The following is a 24,171-nucleotide window of genomic DNA, read 5'->3' on the forward strand; positions in this document are numbered from 1 at the left end:
CTTATGACGTCATTCCTTTATCAATTGGCACCAATTACGTCATATTGCAAGGGGCATAAGCCATGGTGTGTTTATTATGGAAAGATGTGAAAAATTTGAACCGATTTAATGAATAAAATAAATTAGATATTTGTGTTGTTTTGCCTCTGAAACTACTAAGTAATTATACTTTTCATAAAGAAAAAGTACAAGATAATTAGGTTTATTTTCGTGTGAACTTGCCTTTTATAGCGTCCCTCGCCGTAATATTGATGGAATATTGCGGCATAAAACCATACTCACTCTCTCACTCAAGTACACTGCCCCCTGTCTCTCACTTCAGAAAAGCAATTAATTAAGGGTAATTGTCTAGGGCTACCTGCGCTCCCCGTTTGACACACTTTGACTACAGTTACATACATACACAGATACATCCATATACATTTAATATAGTGGTTTACATATATAATAATAATCCATGCGCATCAAAACATTTTCCAATTATTATGTATTAATTATATAGATATAACTAGTGGTGTAAGTTTACAAACCAAACTCTCTATAATTCACTTTCGATAAAAGATAAAGAGGATTTTATTGCTTGGCATGTTATCGTCCTCCTTACAAACCGAACAATGTGATCAGCAGTCTGCAACTGAAATCTACTTAACATTTAAACAAACCCATTGATGTAAATAATTTATATCTATTCATACCTGGTTGGAAACAAGATGCTTTTTTGGTGGTATGACATTCGCTTAATGTAAATAAATAACACAGATTTTCACAAAACGAATCAGTCCTGGTGTTGAATTTCTGTTAATTATTGTTCAGGTCCTGTAATGAGTAGATTTATGAACTGTTTGAGACAATTGTTTTGTTCGTTGTTTAACGCCTCCACTTGAGCTATATCATACGGAAGCCTTTTAGGGCCACTAGTTTTTGAAGTTTTGTATATGTTTTCAAATGGGTATGTTGAAATTTCAACATGCTAAGTTGAAAATTCAAATTCAAACCTTAATATTTCAACTTAATATTATCTTGAAATTCAACTTGGTATGTATCTTAAAATTTCAACTTCTTATCTATAAAAAACGGCTCTGAAAAGGATTCCTTCATATGACGCCGGTCTGTGATAAATTCATTGTAGGCTGGACAGACCAGAGCAACACAACGTCACGGGAATTCAACCAAGTCACCGACACTAATATTTTCTACAGAAGTAAAAATAACCCACGCTCTTCCCACCTCTTACAGATAGAATATATCTGAGATCATCGTGGACAACAGATAAGACAACGTGACGAACACCTTATAGCAGCTAGAAAGTTCTGTGGGATCGGACACCAAGTGACGTCACATCAGGAAATACACCAGATAGTGAGGCCATTACAGAGGTGTCATGGAAGCGTTCATAAGTCTTCTTATCAGACCTTCATGATCTGCTTGTGTGAAATGTGACCGTCATGACCCTGATGTATTTGATTACCTTTCGGTGATTCATCCCAAATGTCATGAATCTTTCTTTTGGCTTGTACCATTAACGATTGAATTGCAAACGAAGTGTACACGTTCTCGTGTTCTTTCCATAAGCAGTCTAAGTCGATGTCTACTTTTTTTAGGTCCGTAGGTTAGCTTATTACGTGTCGTGACCACACACTGGATATTGCAGTAGATGTGTAACTCAAGTGATCAGTAACCCTATCGTGCCTGGCTCCCAGGTACAGCATACCAAAGACCCCTTCTCCCCGTTGTGCGAATTAACGTGAAATGTTACTGTTGACCCTTATGCATTGGTGAATGATGATGAATGTTGTGATCCACATGCAGACCCCTTATGCATTGATGAATGATGATGAATGTTGTGATCCACATGCAGACCCCTTATGCATTGATGAATGATGATAAATGTTGTGATCCACATGCAGACCCCTTATGCATTGATGAATGATGATGAATGTTGTGATCCACATGCAGACCCCTTATGCATTGATGAATGATGATGAATGTTGTGATCCACATGCAGACCCCTTATGCATTGATGAATGATGATGAATGTTGTGATCCACATGCAGACCCCTTATGCCTTGATGAATGATGATGAATGTTGTGACCCACAATATGTATTATTTTTTACCCCATTCTACTTAATTTTCGCCTTTTAGAATATATTCATTTCATGGTGATTAGTTTTGTTGCGACAAAAAACATCAAAAAACATAATTTTTAATTCTTACATACGATTTTTGACCATTCAAATTTCACCTCTCTTTTGTCTTCTACACCCAATGGAATCTGTTTTGACAGATAATTGAGACAGAAGTTTCTCTGCCGTTGACGTTTTGTCCTAACCAAAATATTAAAACCATTAAAAGTGACTAAATATAATTTGACTAATTGCAGTCACCGCCCCCTTGGAGATTCCAGTATAAAATTTGTCCCAGAGTGACGAGCGACCAAATGGTTAATTGTTGTCATAGAACCACGACTGCGAGGATCGATATTCACAGTATCGAACATCTTTAACAAGCCTGAAATGAGTTATATAGCTCATATGTGTTTCCATATTTCAACTATCAAAATTTGAGTTTTTAGTGTATCATGTATCATTCAGCGTATGTTCAGTACCAGTTAGTGTGCTGGCGGTCGACATGGAGAGGTTAAGACAATTGCAGTTCATAGTTTGGATCACATACGCTGTGTATGAAGGCAGTAGCTTGCTCAGTGATGTTGCCTGTCGCCAACTGCAGCAGCTGGACAGCACCTGTTACCAGTCAAATGTACACCTGTGTCCACGTTATCACAGAACACGTCTCAGACTGAACGGTGAGTCTTGTGTGGGGTTTACAATCTCTCTCCAACATGAAGGGAAGGTGTAGCCATACATAAAGTCATGCACCCTGTAACAGGGTGTGAAATGAAACACGTGTTTACGATGATACAAGAAGTTAAATGAACAGTGACAGGAATGGGGAAAGGGATACACATAAAGTGAGTGAGTGAGTGAGTGAGTGAGTTGGGTTTAAATACATAGTGATGGGAATAGGACAAGACACAGGAATGGGTCGAAGGACGCACACAGTCACGCACAGAAGGAGACACAGAGTGATGGGTAGAAGGACGTACACAGTCAAGTACAGAAATAGACACATAGTGATGGGTAGAAGGACGCACAGTTACGTACAGAAGGAGACACAAGGATGGGTAGAAGGATGCTCAGTCACGAACAGGAGACACAGAGTGATGGATAGAACGACGCACACAGTCCCGTGCAGAAGGAAACAGAGTGATGGATAGAAGGACGCACACAGTCACGTGCAGAAGGAAACAGAGTGATGGATAGAAGGGCGCACACAGTCACGTGCAGAAGGAAACAGAGTGATGGGTGGAAGGACGAACAGTCACGCCCAGAAGGACACACAGTGATGGATGGAAGGACACACAGTGACCTACAGAAGGACACACAAAATGATGGGTGGAAGGACACACAGTCACGTACAGAAGGACACACATAATGATGTGTGGAAGGACACACAGAGATGGGTAGGACACATAGTGATGGGTGGAAGGACACACAGTGGCCTACAGAAGGACATACACAATGATGGGTGGAAGGACACACAGTGATGGGCGGAAGGACACACAGTCACGTCCAGAAGGACACACAGTGACGTACGGAAGGACACACAGTCACGTACAGAAGGACACACAGTGATGGGTGGAAGGACACACAGTCACGTACAGAAGGACACACAGTGATGGGTGGAAGGACACACAGTCACGTACAGAAGGACACACAGTGATGGGTGGAAGGACACACAGTCACGTACAGAAGGACACACAGTGATGGGTGGAAGGACACACAGTCACGTACAGAAGGACACACAGTGATCGGTGGAAGGACACACAGTCACGTACAGAAGGACACACAGTGATGGGCGGAAGGACACACAGTCACGTACAGAAGGACACACAGTGACGTACGGAAGGACACACAGTCACGTACAGAAGGACACACAGTGATGGGTGGAAGGACACAGACAGTGATGGGTAGAAGGACACACACAGTGATGGGTGGAAGGACACACACAGTGATGGGTGGAAGGACACACACAGTGATGGGTAGAAGGACACACACAGTGGTGGGTAGAAGGACACACACAGTGATGGGTAGAAGGATACACACAGTGATGGGTGGAAGGATACACACAGTGACGTACAGAAGGACACACACAGTGATTAGAAGGATACACACAGTGATGGGTAGAAGGACATACACAGTGATGGGTAGAAGGACACACACAGTGGTGGGTAGAAGGACACACACAGTGATGGGTGGAAGGACACAGACAGTGATGGGTAGAAGGACACACACAGTGATGGGTGGAAGGACACACACAGTGATGGGTGGAAGGACACACACAGTGATGGGTAGAAGGACACACACAGTGGTGGGTAGAAGGACACACACAGTGATGGGTAGAAGGATACAAACAGTGATGGGTGGAAGGATACACACAGTGACGTACAGAAGGACACACACAGTGATTAGAAGGATACACACAGTGATGGGTAGAAGGACATACACAGTGATGGGTAGAAGGACACACACAGTGGTGGGTAGAAGGATACACACAGTGATGGGTAGAAGGACATACACAGTGATGGGTAGAAGGATACACACAGTGACGTACAGAAGGACACACACAGTGATTAGAAGGATACACACAGTGATGGGTAGAAGGACATACACAGTGATGGGTAGAAGGACACATACAGTGGTGGGTAGAAGGACACACACAGTGACGTACTGAAGGACACACACAGTGATTAGAATGATACACACAGTAATGGGTAGAAGGACACACACAGTGATGGGTAGAAGGACACACACAGTGACGTACTGAAGGACACACACAGTGATTAGAATGATACACACAGTAATGGGTAGAAGGATACACACAGTGATGGGTAGAAGGATACACACAGTGACGTACAGAAGGACACACACAGTGATTAGAAGGATACACATAGTGATGGGTAGAAGGACATACACAGTGATGGGTAGAAGGACACACACAGTGGTGGGTAGAAGGATACACACAGTGATGGGTAGAAGGATACACACAGTGAAGTACAGAAGGACACAGACAGTGATTAGAAGGATGCACACAGTGATGGGTAGAAGGATACACACAGTGACGTACAGAAGGACAAACACAGTGATTAGAAGGATACACACAGTGATGGGTAGAAGGACACACACAGTGATGGGTAGAAGGACACACACAGTGACGTACTGAAGGACACACACAGTGATTAGAAGGATACACACAGTAATGGGTACAAGGATACACACAGTGATGGGTAGAAGGATACACACAGTGACGTACAGAAGGACACACACAGTGATTAGAAGGATACACACAGTGATGGGTAGAAGGACATACACAGTGATGGGTAGAAGGACACACACAGTGATGGGTAGAAGGACACACACAGTGATGGGTAGAAGGACATACACAGTGATGGGTAGAAGGACACACACAGTGATGGGTAGAAGGACACACACAGTGATGGGTAGAAGGACACACACAGTGTTGGGTAGAAGGATACACCCAGTGATGGGTAGAAGGATACACACAGTGATGGGTGGAAGGACACAGACAGTGATGGGTAGAAGGACACACACAGTGATGGGTGGAAGGACACACACAGTGATGGGTGGAAGGACACACACAGTGATGGGTAGAAGGACACACACAGTGGTGGGTAGAAGGACACACACAGTGATGGGTAGAAGGATACACACAGTGATGGGTGGAAGGATACACACAGTGACGTACAGAAGGACACACACAGTGATTAGAAGGATACACACAGTGATGGGTAGAAGGACATACACAGTGATGGGTAGAAGGACACACACAGTGGTGGGTAGAAGGACACACACAGTGATGGGTGGAAGGACACAGACAGTGATGGGTAGAAGGACACACACAGTGATGGGTGGAAGGACACACACAGTGATGGGTGGAAGGACACACACAGTGATGGGTAGAAGGACACACACAGTGGTGGGTAGAAGGACACACACAGTGATGGGTAGAAGGATACAAACAGTGATGGGTGGAAGGATACACACAGTGACGTACAGAAGGACACACACAGTGATTAGAAGGATACACACAGTGATGGGTAGAAGGACATACACAGTGATGGGTAGAAGGACACACACAGTGGTGGGTAGAAGGATACACACAGTGATGGGTAGAAGGACATACACAGTGGTGGGTAGAAGGATACACACAGTGATGGGTAGAAGGACACACACAGTGGTGGGTAGAAGGATACACACAGTGATGGGTAGAAGGACATACACAGTGATGGGTAGAAGGACACACACAGTGGTGGGTAGAAGGACACACACAGTGACGTACTGAAGGACACACACAGTGATTAGAATGATACACACAGTAATGGGTAGAAGGACACACACAGTGATGGGTAGAAGGACACACACAGTGACGTACTGAAGGACACACACAGTGATTAGAATGATACACACAGTAATGGGTAGAAGGATACACACAGTGATGGGTAGAAGGATACACACAGTGACGTACAGAAGGACACACACAGTGATTAGAAGGATACACATAGTGATGGGTAGAAGGACATACACAGTGATGGGTAGAAGGACACACACAGTGGTGGGTAGAAGGATACACACAGTGATGGGTAGAAGGATACACACAGTGAAGTACAGAAGGACACAGACAGTGATTAGAAGGATGCACACAGTGATGGGTAGAAGGATACACACAGTGACGTACAGAAGGACAAACACAGTGATTAGAAGGATACACACAGTGATGGGTAGAAGGACACACACAGTGATGGGTAGAAGGACACACACAGTGACGTACTGAAGGACACACACAGTGATTAGAAGGATACACACAGTAATGGGTACAAGGATACACACAGTGATGGGTAGAAGGATACACACAGTGACGTACAGAAGGACACACACAGTGATTAGAAGGATACACACAGTGATGGGTAGAAGGACATACACAGTGATGGGTAGAAGGACACACACAGTGACGTACAGAAAGATACACACATTGATTAGAAGGATACACACAGTGATGGGTAGAAGGATACACACAGTGATGGGTAGAAGGACACACACAGTGATGGGTAGAAGGATACACACAGTGATTACAAGGATACACACAGTGATGGGTAGAAGGACACACACAGTGATGGATGGAAGGACACACAGGGACGTCCAGAAGGACACACAGCCACGTACAGAAGGACACACACAGTGATGGATGGAATGACACAGTGTCACATATAGAAGGACACACAGTGATGAATGAAAAGGACATACACAGCGAAAGGTGACAACAGTGATTGGTGGAAGGACGTACAAAAGGAGACACGCAGTCACGCACAGAAAGACACAAGGTGTCACGTACAGAAGGACACTCAGTGACGGGTAGAAACACACACACAGTCACCTTCAGAAAGACACAGTGTCACGTACAGAAAGACACAGTGATGGGTGGAAGGACACACACTAACGTACAGAAGGACACAGTCACGTACAGAAAGACACACCAAGTGACGTACAGAAACGCACACATAAATTGATGGATGGAAGAACACACAGTGATGGGTGGAAGGACACACAGTGATGGGTGGAAGGACACACACTAACGTACAGAAGGACACAGTCACGTACAGAAAGACACACCAAGTGACGTACAGAAACGCACACATAAATTGATGGATGGAAGAACACACAGTGATGGGTGGAAGGACACACAGTGACGTACAGGGCACACACAGGGATTGGTGGAAGGACGCACAGAGTGATGGGTGGAAGGACACAGTCACGCACAGAAGGACACACAGAGTGACATACAGAAGGACGCTCACACAGTGACGTACAGGACATACACAGGGATTGGTTGAAGGGCATACAGTGACGTACGGAAGGACACACTGTCATGGTGAGGTGAGGTTAGGTGTAATGGGATTTAACTTTGCGTCTAAGATTATTGCACTTATATAGCGACGTGCATGTGCTTGCGTGCTTGCGTGCGTGCTTGCGTGCGTGCGTGCGTGCGTGCGTGCGTGCGTGCGTGCGTGCGTGCGTGCGTGCGTGCGTGTTTGTGTGGCTGCTTGTACTAGTCCGGACTGATACCGATTTATAGTGCTAGTTCACTGATATACGTCCCTTAATGCCAAGCGCTAGACAGGGTAATAACAAGTACCATCTTTTAACGTCTTTTGGTATGACGCAGCCGGGGATCGAACCCCGAACCTTCCGCTCTCCGGGCGGATGCTCTACAACAAGACCACGGAGGCAGTCTCCACAGTCATGTACAGAAGGAGACACAGTGACGTACAGAAGGACATGCACAGTGATGGGTGGAAGGACACACAGTCACGTACAGAAGGAGACACAGTCACGTACAGAAGGACACACAGTCACGTACAGAAGGACACACAAAGTGAATGGTAGAAGGACATATATTCACACACAGTGATGAGTTGAAGAACACACAGTCACGTCTAGAAGGCCACACGCAGTGATGGGTGGAAGAACACACACAGTCACGTACAAAAGGACACACAAAGTGATGGGTGGAAGGACACACAGTGACGTACAGAAGGACACACATTTACGTAACAAAGGTCACAAACAGTGATTGGTGGAATGACACAGTATCAAGTACTGAAGGACACACAGAGTGATGGGTGGAAGGACACACGGTCACGTAGAGAAGAACACACACAGTGATGGGTAGAAGGACACACACAGTGAGGGGTGAAGAAACGCACACAGAGACGGATAGAAAGTTACACACGGTGACGGCTAGAACGACACGCACACAGTGACGGATAGAAAGTCACACACAGTGACGGGTAGAAGGACACACACAGTGACAAGTGAAGGAACACACACAGTGACGTGTAGAAAGACACACACACAGTAGTGGATAGAAAGTCACACTGTGACGGGTAGAAGGACACACACAGTGACTGATAGAAAGTCACACACAGTGACGGGTAACGGGACACACACACAGTGACAGGTAGAAGGACACACACACAGTGACTAGTGGAGGGACACACACAGTGGCGAGTAGGACACACACAGTGACGGATAGAATGTCACACACAGTGACCGATAGAAGGACACACACAGTGACAGTAGAAGGGACACACACATCGACAGGTAGAAGGACACACACAGAGTGACGGATAGAAAGTCACACACAGTGACGGGTAGAAGGAAACACACAGTGACAGGTGGAGGGACACACACAGTGACAGATAGATGGACACACACAGTGACAGGTAGAGTGACACACACAGTGTTTGTTGGAAGGACACACGCAGTGATGGGTAGGAGGACGCACGCAGTGACGGGTAGGACACTGACAGTGACGGGTAGAAGGACACACGCAGTCACATAGAGTGACAGGTTGAGTGACACACACAGTGACAGGATGAGGGACACACACAGTGATTGGTGGAATGACACACACAGTGACACGTTGAGGGACACACACAGTGACAGGATGATGACACACACAGTGACTGGATGTGGGACACACACAGTGATTTGTGAAATGACACACACAGTGACAGGATGTGGGACACACACAGTGATTTGTGAAATGACACACACAGTGACAGGATGAGGGACACACACAGTGATTGGTGGAATGACACACACAGTGACAGGTTGAGGAACACACACAGTGACAGGATGAGGGACACACACTGTGACAGGATGAGGGACACACACACAGTGACAGGATGAGGGACACACACAGTGTTTTGTAAAATGACACACACAGTGTTTGGTGGAAGGACACACGCAGTGATGGGTAGGAGGACGCACGCAGTGACGGGTAGGACACTGACAGTGACGGGTAGAAGGACACACGCAGTCACATAGAGTGACAGGTTGAGTGACACACACAGTGACAGGATGAGGGACACACACAGTGATTGGTGGAATGACACACACAGTGACACGTTGAGGGACACACACAGTGACAGGATGAGGGACACACCCAGTGGCAGGATGAGGGACACACACAGTGACAGGATGAGGGACACACAGTGATTGGTGGAATGACACACACAGTGATTGGTGGAATGACACACGCAGTGACAGGATGAGGGACACACACGGTGACAGGATGAGGGACACACACAGTGATTGGTGGAATGACACACACAGTGACAGGATGAGGGACACACACGGTGACAGGATGAGGGACACACACAGTGATTGGTGGGATGACACACACAGTGATTGGTGGAATGACACACACAGTGACAGGATGAGGGACACACACAGTGACAGGTAGGAAGAAGCACGCAGTGACAGGATGAGGGACACACACAGTGACAGGATGAGGGACACACACAGTGACAGGATGAGGGACACACACAGTGATTGGTGGGATGACACACACAGTGATTGGTGGAATGACACACACAGTGACAGGATGAGGGACACACACAGTGACAGGATGAGGGACACACACAGTGATTGGTGGGACGACACACACAGTGATTGGTGGAATGACACACGCAGTGACAGGATGAGGGACACACACGGTGACAGGATGAGGGACACACACAGTGATTGGTGGAATGACACACACGGTGACAGGATGAGGGACACACACAGTGATTTGTGAAATGACACACACAGTGACAGGATGAGGGACACACACGGTGACAGGATGAGGGACGCACACAGTGATTTGTGAAATGACACACGCAGTGACAGGATGAGGGACACACACGGTGACAGGATGAGGGACACATACAGTGATTTGTGAAATGACACACGCAGTGACAGGATGAGGGACACACACGGTGACAGGATGAGGGACACACACAGTGATTGGTGGAATGACACACGCAGTGACAGGATGAGGGACACACACAGTGACAGGATGAGGGACACACACAGTGATTGGTGGGATGACACACACAGTGATTGGTGGAATGACACACGCAGTGACAGGATGAGGGACATACACGGTGACAGGTAGGAAGAAGCACGCAGTGACTGGTAAGAGGACACTCGCGGTGGGGAAAAGGCAAACTGATGGAGCGGGTATGGGGTATGTTGGACTAGTTGTGTCGACAGTGCATATACAGCATGGCGAACTGATGGGGATTATAACACCTCTTGTATACTTCCACAACAAGTCGTGGAGGTGACGACAAATGGGTTTATTATTCTTAACAGTACAACGGTGTGGAACCGTTCGATCAGTCATACAGAGTCGGACAGAGCAAGGCGGGGAAGGCAGCAGGTTAACACTTGAGCAGCTGATGGGCTGTCCCTCCTTCGTTCCTCCTTATCCAAGGCTTGTCTTTCGGCTGGTCTGTCTGCTTACTTACTTTCTATTGGAGATTTAACGTGCGCTTTCCGACATTATGCGTATTTCGCACACGGGCCCGCCAGGTCATTTTGTGAGATTGCCAAGGTGGGTGTGTCCGAAAGGCCTGGGGGAAGTTAGGGTTGCTTATTTTCAATTTTGAGAAGTTTGAATATTGAAACTTAGGGTCTAAGGTAGGGGGACTAAGAGAGGTGTGTGGATATGTGGTTTTGGGATTTTTGTTTTATTAGTTTTGAGTTTTGATTAGTGGTGGTTTAGTTTTTTTTGGGATGATATGCGGCCAAGTAGTTTAGTTATAATAAGGAATATGCCTAATGCTATGAAGGTTTGTGCTGCTACTGTTAGGTGAGTGTTGCAGTCTTGTTTGGTTTGGAGTGTTGTTCTGTGTTGTTTGTAGTGCCTGCAGTGTAGTAGTACGTGTTCTAGTGTTTCTTGTCGGTTGTAGTGTGGACATTTAAGACTTTTGTGTTTCTATATTTCATGTAGTTATGAGTTTAGTTTTGTGATCTGTTTGTAGTTTAATTATTGCCCTGTCAGTATTTTGTATCTATGATGAGTCTTTGGATATTGGTAAGTTGAAGCTTACTCCTGTTAGTTTTAGGGCTGCTTTGGCTGCTTTATCAGCGTGTTCGTTTCCGAACACTCCGACGTGGGCAGGGATCCATAAGATGTTTTTTGGGGAATTGGATGGGGTTATTATTAGGATGAAGTTTAGGGATGTTTGTGCGCATTTTGGTATGTTAGAATGCTATTCCTGGTGTTTTTCTCAACATTTTATGAGAAGCCCTATTTATTTGCCCATTTTTGAACTTTGTTTAGTGCCTGTTGCAGTAATGTTTGGGCCATGTTTATGCTTCTGGTGCAGATCCAGAGGGCTCCATTATCCGCAAATGTTGATGTATTCACTTAATGGGATATTCCCTCCAACAGGTCGTTTATCATTATGTTGAAGAGTGTTGGGTTTAGGATTCTGCCTTGGGGTGTACCATTTTCTAGGGGACACTGGTCCGATAGCGTTTGGTCTATACCCACGGAAAGTATTTAGTTAGGAAGTTAATTATTTAGTTTTTGTATTAGCCCGTTGTGCCTAAACATATCACATCCTTTGGAGAAGTCTAGGAATATGCCTTTTATATATTGGCGGGCCACTTCGCCCGCTTTCATTTCTTGCTCTAGGCGGGCGAGGTTATCTAGGGTAGAGCGTCATGGGGTGAAGCCGCTTTGGTCCTTGTTTATTATATTGTTTGGTCTAAGTAATGCTGGAGTCGGCTTTTAACCATTGTCCCCATAGTTTTGCATAGATTAGGGGTTAAGGAAATTGGTCTATATGAGTTTGCCTCGTCAGCTGGTTTATTTGGCTTTGGTATTGGACTAAACAATGCCTCTTTCCACGGTGTAGGGACCTGACCGGATTGGTATATGAGATTGTAGAGTGTTAGTAAGGTTTCTAAATGTTTTGGTGGGAGCTGTTTAATTTTTTGGTATGAGGTGAGGTCAAGCACGGGGGCTGTGCCCTTTTGTCGGTTTGTTAATACATGGAGCAGTTCCTCCATTGTGTACGGGTGGTTCATTTCGAGGTTGTCCTCGTTGGGTAATTTGGAGAATTTAGTTTCGTTTCTTAGTTGTTTTTTGGAATTCCTCGCTCAAGGTACTATTGATGTTTATTGCTGAGAAGGGGTGTGCTAGGTTGTTCGCTTTCTGTTTGGGGTTTGTGGAATTATGTTTTTTTCTGTTTGGGGTTTGTGGAATTATGTATGTTTTGTTTTTTTGCGTCGTTTTATGACCCGGATTGCATGTACTTTTCGCCACACTGTTCTGGCATCCGTGCGTTTATTTCGTCGCAGAATTTTTTCAGTTTCTGGTTTTTGCTGTTTTGACTAGGTTTTGTACTTCGTGATTTAGTTGGTGAACTATCTGTAAATATAAGTGATTTCTTTTGGCTTTGTTGTATGCGCGTTTTGTCCTGGTATTTTTTTATTTCCTCGGTACCAAAGGGTCCGTGGGTGTAACTAATTTTGTTATTTTAAAGGGGATAGATTTTATGTTATATATTAATAATACAATCTGTTTGGTTTTAGCAGTAGATTTCGGGGTCTTTATTCTCAAGGTCCGGTGGATTTACCGGGTTGCACAACTCTTGGAATTTGTCCCAGTTGGCTTGGCCATAATACAATTTGGGTTCTTGGAGTTCAATTTGAGTTTGGATATTGATGTCTCCTATCGTTATGTGGATGGGAAAGTGGTCGCTACCTATTTTTGCTTGCCCATCCTGCCTGCTTTTAAAGGCAGATGACGGACCACCATTCTGCTTGGCTGGTCTCTTTCGATCAGCTTGACATTTCGCAGTTTAAGTAGGTGGACACAGATCGACATATTATGTTATTGTGTTGCTTTCTAAAAGCTTGACAATAGGCGATAAAAAGACATTCAACTTCATCTGGTCAGTCCTAACTAGCTTCACATGTCGTAGCCTCAGCAACTCGTAGAGTACACAGATCATGATAGGTCAAGTACCTTCTAATTAATCCTTAAGGTTTCTAACTGCTCATGTTCCTTTGACCCTCCACTAGGTCCAGCGACTAAACAATATAGTCACTATGATTTGGGAATGCCAATGACAAATAGTGTGACATTCTCCCTTTTCTTGACAGAAATTTTGTCACTACAAATTTTCTATTCCTCTACTTCATTCACATGGTGAATCATTCAGCACTTCCATTACACACCAATATACGTTTTAACGATCACAATAGTGCTAAATAATTGATTGCCTTGGAGAATCCATCGATGCCACATGTATTCCATACTCATCGAAAACGCAATAAAACTACAGTCAAGGAAGCCGATTATGGAGCATGTGATTTCAGCACTTCGACTTGGACATTTAAATACCTTCCTCGAATATTATGAACTTTTCTCCCTCGGAAATTGACTAAATGTATCTAGGAAAATTGATATTTGCAACAAAACCGCAAACATGTGTTTCACGTTACGTGACAATGCACTGTTGTGGATTGCGTTTACCAATCTATTCATGTCAGATAGAATATGTCCTGAACATTATCATAGATCGAGAACTGATACATATTAATATAATTTTACATATGGGTTGACAGGTAGGAAGAAGCACGCAGTGACTGGTAAGAGGACACTCGCGGTGGGGAAAAGGCGAACTGACGTCCTTTACTATGCCCTTCTGACAAAGCTACTCTCGTAGGGATCTTTGGTGTCCGTTACATCGTTACAAGACACAGACCTTCTTATGCTGACTTGTACTACAACTGAGTAACTGTATTGCAGATACCACCTGTAATACTGTATCTGACACTTTAAAATTAAAACATTATTTAATCATAATCATAATGATATATGATACTCCACATAAAAGACACAATGTTAAATTTTCCATGCTCCTTAACTATGAATAATATAGATGCTCACTGACATGGCCGTGTGTATTCTGATAGACACACCAGATCCAGACATTGTCGGTATGCTACGTTGGTCGAAGTATCGCCACGTTGGGAGAATTATCACACCTTTTGCAAAGGAGATGAATAAATCTGTCTTTACATTGCATGAATGCATTAACAAGTGAAGATCCAGGGTTGGAATTGTTCTTCAGCAACCCATGCTACTCATAAGAGGCGACTATGCTTGTCGTAAAAGGCGACTAAGGGGATCGGGTGGTCAGCATCGCTGACCTTGGTTGATGCGTATCCCATTTACATAGATCGATGCTCATGATGTTAATTACTGGATTGCCTAGTCCGGATTATCTACATATCGTACCATATCCAGGTGATAATTACTTTAGGCTACTTCACAACACCCTTTGAGGGTACATAATTCTTGTTAAAAATCTATTCTACCAATTGAGAATATCTCATATCTATATCTATATATATGTATCTATTAAAAACAAATAACTGAATACATTTTCGAAGTGACAAAAAAGATCCTTCAACATGAAAGAGGTATTCGCGTGTGCACCTTAGGACCTTAGGAGGTCAATAACGTCAAAGGTCATCTTTCACTACATACCCATATGTGGCCAACACCACATTGTCGTAAAACCTTCAGTTCTGGACTGACACCCTTAGCTGCTATATCCTTTACTTGGATTGATTGTCATGAAGCTTGTTAGTAGAACCTTGGTGCATTAGATGTCTGATGTAGCTCGCTGAAAGGTATTAGATGTGGCAGCATCAGCCATTGTGTTATCAAAGTCCAACGTTGCTTGATTACCAAAAAGAAGGACTATGCTATTATTGCCGTGTTAGAAATCTAATATTTTCTATGATGCATTCCGGAATCAGTGTAAATAATTTCTAACTTTTTAAACCATCTCAAACATGTATGTATGGGATAAAGTTTAACTTATACATGGACTTCTGACGTGATGTGAGTGGCGACGTTAGACAATACTATTCTGCTGTTGAAATTAACTCATCATTTCCATCAATTTTCACCAGCTACCGCTACCACAACCACAACAACAACCACAACCACAACAACAACCACAACAACAACCACAACCACCACGACTCGACTAGCTTCGACAAAGACTACGCCATGTCCTCCCATTGTTGAGGGTAGGTGTAACTGTTTGCAGCTGCCATTATAGGGATGTCTTTTGCTGATACTTATTTACAAACTATGTTTTTCAAACTATATCTTATTGAACCAATCCAATATCCCAGCAGTTTATTATTGCAGTGTTAGAAATTTTAAATGTTCTATGTCGCATTCCGGAAGTAATGTTATCAATAACAAACTCTATTTTAAACATGATGTATTCCTGGGATAAATCTTAATTTATACAGAGACTTTTGACATGCTGTGAGTGACGCTATAACACCATGATATTCCACTGTTGATATTTACTTTTTCTTTTAATATTATCATTTTCCATTTATTTCCCCTCATGTTTAGTGATAAGCATAACTTACTATCCTTTCCATGTTGACATTCAGCTCACATGTAATTCATAACTAGGTTGCGCAGATCAAAGCCCATGATGTCAATCACAGGATTGTCTGACCCAGACTCAATTATTTACAGACCGCCGTCATAGAGCTAGAGTGCGGCGTTAAACAACAACAACAAAACATAACTAGGTATATTTTAAGCCTTCAAAAATATGTCTATATCCTCTAGTGATCATTATTAATAATTTATTCTTACAGTTCGACACACATACGTTGGGTGTTATGGTTCTATGTTGACATATGTACTTCCACACTACACCAACCCGTTTGGCGACAAAAAAATGAGAACTGTCAAGTGCAAGCGGCAATGCCACAAATACTGCTACACCTACTTTGGAATTCAGGTAGACAAAGATGCATTGTATGTTCCATTGTACTGTTCCAAGTTTAATATTCAAAGAAGTAAGGGTATATACACACACTATTGAGGCATATGCTCAACTGACACAAGCCTCATCACTACGCTATCCCCGATGATACGGGTTAAGCAGGGGCGGTGGGGTAGCCTAGTGGTTAAAGCGTTCGCTCGTCACGCCGAAGACACGGGTTCGATTCTCAACATGGGTACAATGTGTGAAGCCCATTTCTGGTTTAGGATTGGTCTCTGTGTCGTATGAGGAGAGCAAGTGGATTTGGAGTTCGGTAGATTGCATGTCATTGTACCAATATATCAGCCCATGTATCATGTATACGACTAGAAACTTGGTCAGTACATCTGACTCGCACTTCAGAGTAATGCCTTGGGCTGGTAAATGAGACCCGTTTATCAGACCAATACATCAGACTCTTACTTTAGTTTAATACTCCAGACTAGTGCATGAGCCGAGTTCATCAACAGACCAGAACATCAGGTCAATTCGTCAGACCACGTCACGACACCACGACATCAGAACTGTGCATCAGAACATAGTAACAAGGAGGTACCCAAATACCTGTTGCTGGTGATCTGTAGAATTTGAACAATAATCTTTATCTAATTGTCATGAGCACAACAGTACATGTTTCTTTATTTCCTTTTTCAAAATTACAGGTTTAGACATATCCATCAGGTTATCGAGGGTTTATTGTTAGTTTCTCCAAGTATGCTTAAAATCAGATACAGTATTGCTCATGTCACCTCTGATTTCAGTATGGAAGACTATGCCGCTGTGGTAATGTCATCAAAGACAAGTACACCAAGAGACCCGACACTGACTGCAACTACCCATGTCCTGGTGATAAACGCACGATGTGTGGGGGATACTGGAGGATGTCCATCTATAAGATTGTCTAGTGTATAACATCTATTTCAAATGGTCACTTGTTCTGTGACATGCATTAGACATTCAACACTACACAAACTGAGTTACATAAGGCTTATGAACCATGACTGTGGCTCTGTAAAGGGAAGATAAATTGTACAATATAGACATAAAAACAAAATCTGATTACGTTCATTTAGGCAGGTACCAATGGTATCTTTACTTTTCGTAGCGAATCGGAAAGAACTTTTCTTCTTTTTGTTGTCCCGAGTTATGTTATATATTAACTATATAGGCATAGTGGTGGTATAACAGTTCTTATGAAAAAAATCTTATAAACCGAAGTTGTTATCATTTTGAAGACACTGTTGTATTAGTGTTTCGCGCATCACGATTAGGATTACAGAAAGATATATTTATGTTTTTTGTATATGTATCACCAGAATGTTCACCTGTATACAACGCCATGGATACTGACGGTATCTTAAGACTGTCTGGGTGTATGGGACATGTCATCAGCTCCCTCACTAATCACAATATCCCATGATGTGGAGATCTTAAAGTGAGAATGAGAGAATTTCTTGATTTTATTCCAAATGACAACTTATTTCCAGTGAAGACTATCCGTCAGGCAGCTTTGAAATGTTTGTTTGTTTGTTGTTTAACGCCGCACTCAGCAATATTCCAGCTATATGACGGCGGTCTGTAAATAATCGAGTCTGGACCAGACAATCCAGTGATTGATAACATGAGCATCGATCCACGCAATTGGGATCGATGACATGTATCAACCAAGTCAGCGAGCCTGATCACCCGATCCCGTTAGTCGCCTTTTACGACAAGCATAGTCACCTTTTACGGCAAGCATGGGTTGCTGAAGACCTATTCTACCCCGGAATCTTCACGGGTCCAGCTTTGAAATACCAAGAAAAACTAGAGATATTGCATCTTACAACAATTATGGAATCAAAGTAGCCAAACTATACAACAGGTTTGATGTTCACACTCTTAATGGTAGATTAGTTGATGACGAACATGGACATTTCACGTGTGATACTTAATAGTGTAAGTTTAGTTAATTAAATGATTGTTTCATCAGAACGTTTGAACTATTTCAGTTATTTTGGTGTTCCATAGAGAGAGATGAATCTATCCACTTTCCGTTACAATGTCATTTGACACATTTTACACCAATGTCTACAGATAACACAAATAAAACTACTGACAAAAATGATTTTGAAGTTGCGAATTGTGTAAAATATGAGTGGAACAAGGAGAAAGAAAAATCTTTTCTAATTAGATTTCAGGGTTTATTTCTACCAATGTATGATAAGATATCTTCAACAATCCGGAAGGACTAGATCTGTTAGTTAATACTTTTTTCAAAATGCAGCTGAAGACTCAAGTAAATTATATATGGGCAATACGAAACACCACATATCAAATAGACAACCACCCTGGTGGGACAATGACCTTGAACATGCCACAAATATTCATCTCCGAGAGCCCACAGACACTATAGATAAATGTAACTACAGAACGAATTTAGACTATTCGACCAAAAAAAGGAGTATATCAGAAAACCCCAAAAATCTACTTATTGATGCAAGGAAAAATCCTAAACATTTTTAAACTCAAGACTGTCACATCAGCAGACGTTAAGCCCTCATAGTGGTATGATTATTTTGGAAACCTTCTGAAATGTTAAAATCAGTTTGACTATAATTCTGATATACCAGAGGAAAACTCAGCAGTAATAAAGAAAGATCTAGATAAAGAAATCTTAATCTCGAATAAGGAAATTTACTTTGGCTTAAAGTCAATGAAAAATGGCAAAAGGACTTCCAAATGAATTTCTGAAAGTAACAAAGCATTATACAACACCAATTTTTCCAAAGTTTTTAATGGGATACTGAATAAGGGTGAATTCCCAGATGACTGGGGTAAAAGTAGCATGTGTCCAAAACACAAATCAGGTGTGACCAATAACCCAAACAATTACAGGGGAATATCGTTTATCAACTCAACATGCAAACTGTTTACATCAATCGTAAACAATAGCATTAAAACATGATGTGAGTCTAACAAAATATTGTACGAATCACAAGCCGGCTTTAGGCAAAATTATTCAACAATTGATTTGAATTGGTTTAAAATAATATTTATCCAAAAACATGGAGATTTTACTGCCGCTTCATTTATTTCTCCAAGGCCTTTGACAGCATTAACCATGAAACACTCTTTGCCAGCCTGCTACATAGATGAGTCACCTCTAAACTTCTAAAAGTTATTGTATCCATGTGCTCAAAGTTATCTGCCTGTGTACGGACTTGTGGTGGATAAACGGATTATTTTAAAAGTAACATTAGTAAACGCCAAGGATGCATATTAAGTCCTTAAATATTTATTATCTTCATAAATCAGTTAATAACTGTTATGGAAGAAAAAGGGTGGATAGGATCTTTTATTTCTCATGTATGCAGATGATGTTTCTGTTGTGTCAGACACTACAAATCAACTTCAAAAAAAGATAAAAGCACTTGAGCACTTCCGTGAAAGCAAATTTAGATAACACAAAATGATGGTATTGAGGAAAAGTGGACCTCTCCGTCAGTCTGAGAAATGGTTGGTTAGATGGTTTGTTGTTTTACGCTGCACTCAGCAATATTACAGCTGTATGACATGTATCAACCAAGTCAGCGAACCTGACCACCCGATCCCGTTAGTCGCCTCTTACGACAAGCATAGTCGCCTTTTACGGCAAGCATGGGTTGCTGAAGACCTATTGGAGTTTGTGACCATATATAACACACCCTGACACAAAACACACCAGTTTCAGTGCACTCCGTTCAATCCTCACCAGTCCATTCCACATCGCGATTAACCAAACACAAGCAACACATTCATAAATCAGTGATATTCCCAATTCGTTAGTGCCATGGTTGTCGGGGTGTTTTCCATAACTGTTCCATAAACTTCATTTTCAACAGTAGTAAATATAAAATTCATCCTCATGCGCCCGTTCGACTCGAAATGCACCTCTTTAAAACTTAAGTGACGTCATTTATAAATCCACACTTGATGGCTGACCTCGCCTCGGTCCATCGAGTCAGGTTTATATTGTTGTTCACTATCCTGTTACCTATTTTTGAGATTTGATTAATCCCAAATATCGTTTGTCAATGTGTTCTGAGAATAAAATTATCTTAATGTTTACATATTCTCAGATTATGTGGTATATATTCATAGAACTATTTTTCGTTGCGTAATTGAGTATGAGTGGAGAAACGTTTGTGACCGAGAGCCGGCAAATAAAACATTGTTGCAATGTTCTTCCGCGAAACCAGAAAACTTCAAATTTAAGCAAACATTGTTACGATATTATTCGGCGGGACCAATAAACTACAAAGTATGAAATTATAAGAATTGAACGTCAGTTTGGATGGGTTCAATGAAGTGTGAACGATTTAAAAGCGCTGGTTAAACTTTCGTGTGAACCGCTGGTTAAACTTTCGTGTGAACCTCCTCGCAAGCTCCGAGGTTCACCCAGTTTAACCAGCCCTTTTAAATCGTTCACACTTCAATGAACCCATCCAAACTGACGTTCAATTCTTATATGAACGCCACAATTTGACGTTCAAACGTTTTTCCACGAGACCGTGTTCTTGAAATGACATAAACACTGACGGACTACTTCCACATTCCTTGGGAAAATCCTGGGAATTCCCTAGCACGAATACATACAGAAGCGTTCTGTCTGATCATTTAGAACCTATAATCTTGAACTTAGCGTTTTAGTATAAACGTCAGAGAGTTTGACTGCATGATTGTTCACGAATATTCTCACTACGGCCAATCCTAATGAACAAAACGAAGAAATGCACATCCAAACTATCGTAGTATCGACTTGATCCGTTTCTAGGCTGACAGCAATCTATGAATTTACCTTAATGTCTGTTTGACGCATCTTTAATCACTTTTCATTGATCGACCAGTTGATCAATGATGACTAACACATGTAACCGCCACGGGTTCATTAACAACTTCGGAAATCTCTCCCGTCACGGGCCATTTTGGACGTCTTTTGGACGCTGTCATTGTGACTGACTTAGTGAGGTAGGTCTTACCAGACCTTTCTCATCTAATGGTGATATTATTTGAATACGTGTGTTGCGTAAGATGTTTCTGAAGAGCAAGTTGTGAATCCATACGCTCATGTCACCTCTCTTTTTGAGGAACTATTTTATTCCGCGATAAAGCTGGTTGTTGTATGACTGTCAGTGTAAACATGAGGTCACACTAAAATTGTGTATAGATGTTGGCCTACATCCTTTGAGGTAAGATATTGTGAGAAAAAATTATAGGAGGACTTTCACGCAAGCTCCGACGGTCATACAGTTTGGCCCTCAATCTGTGAAGGTGCATACTCCAATGAATTCACACAAAGTGAAAGTCAATTCTTAAATTAACCCCAGAATCTTTAGGACATTCCGATCCACCTAATAACATTATTTACAAATTTCAGATGCAATAATTTTAGACTAACAGTTGAAACAGATGAATATCATTTTCTCATCTTATGCCAAAGATATCAGACTGTCCGAAATAAATACCTAGCACAATAACACATTGCTCAAATTATTTAACATTCTTATCATTAATGTCATCAACAGATAAAACTATTAAAATAAATATTGGAAAGTTGTTGCTGAAGGTTAGAAGTAAAAGAGAAGACCCTTTGGTTGTTTAAGCATAGGTATTTGACTGTATTTATTTATAAACATGACTTGTTTCATAATCATGGCTACATTCCGAGCCTACGTGCATACAGGTTCTATTACATGTATATAGTATTGTATTAGGGACTGGAGGCCTAATCACTGAACAAAATCTTGTCTTGTCTTGTCTTAACTACATACTTACTCGTATTTATTCATCAAACTTTCTCCAATTCCTTTTTTTTCACAAATGATTATTCTTAAAAGCAATGTCTCTCGCAAGCACTCGATTATGTAAATTTGAACAGTTGCGATTGCCAAGTAAAACAAACAAACAAACAAACAAACAAACAAACCTGACAGTCAAACGAAATGTAATCGCCTCTTCCAACAAGCAATTGGGCACTGGGGACATTTTAGACACCCATTGCATTTAAGTCACATTTTGCTTAATTCTAGAGTTAGAATGAAAGGGGTCATTAAGCACAACTGAGTCATTTCTGACAGAATTATGTTCCGACGTTCACCAAAGTCATAGTGTAACAACCTACTTCACGTCTGTTTTGCACGGATAATATCGCCAGGCAAACTTTACACACTGGACAATCAACAAGGTGATTAACATTAAATGTCTTTGCCAACAGCAGTTCGTTACAGGTAAATACTGTTCATGTTCATATGCCTGCTACTCAATATGTGTTTAATACGGGTTCGTATTGTGTGCGTGTGACGCCACAGTATTTTACATATATCACTGCGACCTGTCAGTCATCGATACTGACCTGTGACCAAGACAGAACACACAAGCAACGATTTACACCACTGTACAAGAGCACCCAATCAAAAGGGATACAGAACACATTTAATGTAATCGGCTCTTTCGATCAGCAATAGGGTGCAAGTGAATTATTCTAGCCCACGTTAAATTAGTATTGCATGTTAAATGGATGTTGATTAACGCACTCATTTTGACCAGCAATGGGGTGCCAGTGAACTATTCTAGCCCACGTTCAATTAATATTGCATGTTAAATGGATGTTGATTAACGCACTCATTTTGACCAGCAATGGGGTGCCAGTGAACTATTCTAGCCCACGTTAAATTAATATTGCATGTTAAATGGATGTTGATTAACGCACTCATTTTGACCAGCAATGGGGTTCCAGTGAACTATTCTAGCCCACGTTAAATTAATATTGCATGTTAAATGGATGTTGATTAACGCACTCATTTTGACCAGCAATGGGGTGCCAGTGAACTATTCTAGCCCACGTTAAATTAATATTGCATGTAAAATGGATGTTGATTAACGCACTCATTTTGAGGTGGTGGTGAGGTGAAATGGGGTTTAACGTCGCGTCCAAGATTATTGCACTTATATAGCGACGTGCATGCACGTGTATGTGTGTGTGTGTGTGGCTGCTTGTACTAGTCCGGACTGATACCAATTTATAGTGCTAGCTCACTGAGATACCATGCCGCAGTTTAACATGAATACCCCACTCAGACACAGTATACTGACTCCAAGCCGACCAGTCCTTGTTTTAGCCCCTTAATGCCGAGCGCCAGACAGGGTAACAACAAGTACCATCTTTTAACGTCTTTTGGTATGACGCGGCCGGGGATCGAACCCCAAACCTTCCGCTCTCCGGGCGGACGCTCTACCACTGGACCACGGAGGCGGTCTCCCTCTCATTTTGACCAGCAATGGGGTGCCAGTGAACTATTCTAGCCCACGTTAAATTAGTATTGCATGTTAAATGGATGTTGATTAACGCACTCATTT

The sequence above is a fragment of the Haliotis rufescens genome, unplaced genomic scaffold (assembly GCF_023055435.1).
Source record: "Haliotis rufescens isolate VD_foot unplaced genomic scaffold, xgHalRufe1.0.p SCAF_18, whole genome shotgun sequence".
Lineage (NCBI taxonomy): Eukaryota > Metazoa > Mollusca > Gastropoda > Lepetellida > Haliotidae > Haliotis > Haliotis rufescens.